This window comes from Medicago sativa, chromosome 6, assembly GCF_051527215.1.
Source record: "Medicago sativa cultivar Bolivia chromosome 6, Bolivia_mono, whole genome shotgun sequence".
Lineage (NCBI taxonomy): Eukaryota > Viridiplantae > Streptophyta > Magnoliopsida > Fabales > Fabaceae > Medicago > Medicago sativa.
This window is the reverse complement of record NC_140754.1, coordinates 74284076-74288452: the sequence shown is the minus strand read 5'-3', so window position 1 is coordinate 74288452 and position 4377 is coordinate 74284076. Positions and strand designations below refer to the sequence as shown.

Genomic DNA, 4377 nt, shown 5'->3' with positions numbered 1-4377 from the left:
TGCGCAGACAAGGTCACTAAAGTATATACACAAGGATGCAAACGTACATTACCTTCACCACAATCATGGCAATTTCTTCTTAATATTTTGCCTTTTTTTTGGTAGTCTTGATTATTTTTTTTGGTAGTGTTAATATTTTGCCTTTGAAATTAGAGTTTGAATAGTGTAATTCTTTTTTTTTTTTTTTTTGAGGGATTGAATAGTGTAATTCTTAAAGAGCAAGGAAAAATAAATAGTCCCACATCCAACAAAAGGTGTAGTATGATATTATTTATAAACTTCAAAGTGTCTTATATGTAACAAGGTTGTAGAGGAACTAAACTAAACATTTACAATTGTATAGCTCTAGTTCCTTTATCCTTTTATTATTTAATTTATGCTTAAACTTTTAAATAATTTTTAAATAATTTTGCAATCCTGTTTAAAACACTATAAAATTTTCCTTCACAAAAAATTAGATTCTTTTTCTAATAAATTAAATATGAATATTTTTAAACACTAAAAGGTCAAGATATAAGTAGCAATATTTTTTTGTAGCAAAAAGAAAAGTAACAAAACTTTTACACCTAGAAATCTAATTTTTAATATATTTTTTGTGCATAAACTTTTTATATAATATTCTAAGTATACATAGAAAAATCATTCAAAAATTTAAGTCGGCTCAAGTATAGACACAGAAACTGTTTAGAGTATGAATAAAATTTATAGTAGGGATATTGCACAATATATACATGGGCCGGGGTTCGAACCACTAACACCTCACTTATTCATCTTAAAGTGTACATTTATAACCACTACAAAGTTAAACTAAAATTAATGTTAATTGGACTCAAAATTCTACTTGAAACTTTTTCTTTTTTGAAACAGAATCGATTGAAGTTGCTAAGATAGTCGGAGTTTATTAGTATAAATTGATTAGTCAGGATTAGTTAAAGTTATTTACTTAATACCATGTACTCAAATCACCATCTTTTGACCAATATAATTTTCTATAAAAAAATTTGCATTTCCTTTTTGCTACATTTTAAAAAAAAAATTAAGAATCAAGAAATACTTCTGTAAAAATGTGTATGCTATGCTCCAATGCTCTTTGATATGGGTGGTTTGTTTGTGAATATGATGCAAGATGTTATATGGGTGGTGTTGGTGTGCAAAAGTGTCACGACCCAAAAAAAAATCGTGACCGGCGCACGACTAGATCATTCTAGCCCGGCAAACCTATTAATCAAACTTGACAACTATAATAAATAAATAATAATTTCCAATTTGAATTTCATTTCAAAGAAATATTCACTGAAATTTCGACAAAGTTTCCTCTGTATTTTCAACATTTCCAAGATGTAAATCCTGTTTTAAAAAAAATCTGTTCTATCAGCCAGACTCTCCAAATAACATCTTTATTTTCATACTACTTGCACAACTCAAAATAAAACATCCTATCAGGAAAATACTTCTGATTCAAATTTTCTATCATATACATCATATATATAAAGTTTGACATTAATCTATAATTATTTCCTATGTCATCAAGATGCGTCAATATTACCGTTAATCAATTTCAATAATATAAACTAATGACAATATCTATATAATAAAATGGAACCTCATGAATTCCATTAACAATGGCAAGGATAAAGTGAGTCTTTTCCCCTTATAGCATCAGAGGAAACAATGCTCCGCTCGGCACCAATCCTAAAATTTATTTCAGCAACAATAAACAAATCATATAACAAATATAATCATAATCACCACAATTATATCAATTACAATCATATATCCAATATATCGTATTCTGATATAACTTATACTTTGGCATATTTATCTGAGTATGTCTCTGATCCTTTTCCGATAGTAACTAATTTCGGCTAACTAAGCCGGAGTTCCATAACTAACATTCCTCATCTCCAACTATTGATAAAATACCCATGAAACATTGCTCCGTAGCTAATTCATTCTAAACATAACTTTTATGTTAATATATATATATATGCTATGTTAGTATTCATGTTGGAGGGTCCTTAAAATTTTTCCTTGGTTCCATAATTGAGTATATTTTTTTATATTTTTCTTTCAATTATTAACATAATACTTCTTGACTTAACATTTCATATCATTAATTATACATTTCACTCGTTACTATGAGTTGTACCTCATAGGCTACATTATCTCTTCGTTGTAGCAAACGGAGTTTTCATATTCGTTACTATGACCCGTACGTCATAGGCTACATTATCTCTTCGTTGTAGCAAACGGAATATACCACATTATCTCTTCGTTGTGGCGAACGGAAATATACCACATTATCTCTTCGTTTTGGCGAACGGAAATATACCACATTATCTCTTCGTTGTGGCGAACGGAAATATACCACATTATCTCTTCGTTGTGGCGAACGGAAATATACCACATTATCTCTTCGTTGTGGCGAACGGAAATATACCACATTATCTCTTCGTTGTGGCGAACGGAAATATACCACATTATCTCTTCGTTGTGGCGAACGGAAATATAAATATAATTACTATGAGTGCGTTACTCATAGGCTGCATTCTCTCTTCGTTGCAGCGAACGGATATAAATTTTAAAATACTATGAGCACTCAACTCATAGGCTGCATTATCTCTTCGTTGCAGCAAACGGAGTTTTTGCCTTAATATTCTCATATCTTCTTTCTTTCTTTCTTTCTTTTTCTATGAGCATGTTACTCATTTCCATTTTCTCCTCATTTCCATTTTTCTGCAATTTTCTATAATTCACTGTGAGCATATTACTCATAGGATGCATTTCAAATTTTCTTTCAATTCTTTTCTATAATTTTTATACATCAATTGTCTCAATAGAATTTTCCTCCAACATTTATACTAGCATAAACATACTTATTAGCTTAAAAGAGATTTTAGGATACACTAATAAGGATATCTAATTCATAAATAATCATCATACTATCTCATATTTATTCCGATTCAAATGCACGAACATGCTGCTTCAAGATCGAAAACACAAGAACAAATTCGTCAAACTCTAAAGTCATATTGTACTAAACCATTAATATCATTACCTTTGTAATTTTAGACTACTCAAGTTTCATTAAAATAGCTTAAAGTCTTTGAATCTAACCCAAATTCGAATTTACTTGCCAAAAGATACATCTACAAATGGATCAACAAACTTATCCTTAAAAAAATTTCAATTTTCTCAACCTCGAGTAATTCAACCCATAGCATTATTGTTTATCTAAACCATCATGGCATCATATTCTAACTAAATAGTACCAAAATCATAATCTACATCCACCACTTAATAAAATAGGTCTCAAAACTCATAACTCCAACAAGAATACAAATACAAAGTTAATTTCTAGCTCCCATTATAAACCAGTATATACCAAGGCTCTAATTAAGTCAATAGTCATCCTTTTCATAGCAAAATAACATGCGTAAACAAGCTCTCTACTTTCAATCCAAATTTCACGCATTATTGTCGAATATAAACTTAATCAACATTTATTTACACCGATTCAATACTTAATTTCAAAAGAATTTAGTTCCAACCTTACATCAACATAAACTATGATTTTTAAACATATAATAGGATAAAATAAGGCTCAAACAACAACTAAGTCTCATATATCCATTGAAGCCTTACTAGGAAGCTTAAAATCATCAATTTAACAAAAACAACATGCTGAATTTGTGGCTTTCTTCAAAAATCCGAAAATAAATGTAAAAATACCAAAAATAAATTTTTGAGAAGTGGTAGAAGATAGAACTCACCAAGAGGAAGGAAAAGAAATGAAATGGTCAAATATTTCATTTTCCATAAGTTCCTTGAGCTTATTCCTTCATGGGTACTTCCAAAGTCAAGCTTACAAGTGGATTTCCATGAATTGAAATGAAAATGAAGATTTGGAAAGAGTATGGAAGAGGGGCGGTTCACTATAAATTGGAGGGAGAGAGAAGTTTTGTAGTATGATTCTTGCTCAAATCTCTACATAGCACTTCCTTAAAACATGTCTTTGATGATTCCATGATGGATTATTGAATTTTGGTGTGGCTTGGTTGGTGGGGTGAGGACCGAAATTTTTGAAGAGAGGAGGAGAAGAGGAAATATTCTAGAGTGATGAGGAAGGATGTGGAACATGAGGAAAAAAAAATCTAGCCTTGGCCCATTAAAAGAAAATATTGAATCCCAAGTTTACCATTTTGCCCTTGGATAAAAAATACCTCATGGAGGAGATATTACAAAAAGACAGGGACGGATATTGCAACTGCTTTAATTAACGTGGATGTTAGTCACGAATATGTTCTCAAGTTAGAAACATGAAATTGAAGAACAATGTGCTGATGTAGGTGGAATATTTTTCATTAGTACTTTCCA

At 30.3% G+C, this 4377-nt stretch overlaps 1 long non-coding RNA gene across 1 annotated transcript; it reads right to left on the bottom strand.

Annotated features, from left to right (window-relative positions):
* Positions 1-1381: 1381 nt before the first annotated feature.
* On the bottom strand, positions 1382-4140 carry LOC146916795 (uncharacterized). Its single transcript, XR_015015282.1, has 2 exons — positions 3774-4140; positions 1382-1692 (listed from the first exon to the last, which is right to left on the bottom strand). It is a non-coding gene; the product is annotated as an uncharacterized LOC146916795 (long non-coding RNA).
* Between the last annotated feature and the right edge of the window lie 237 nt (positions 4141-4377).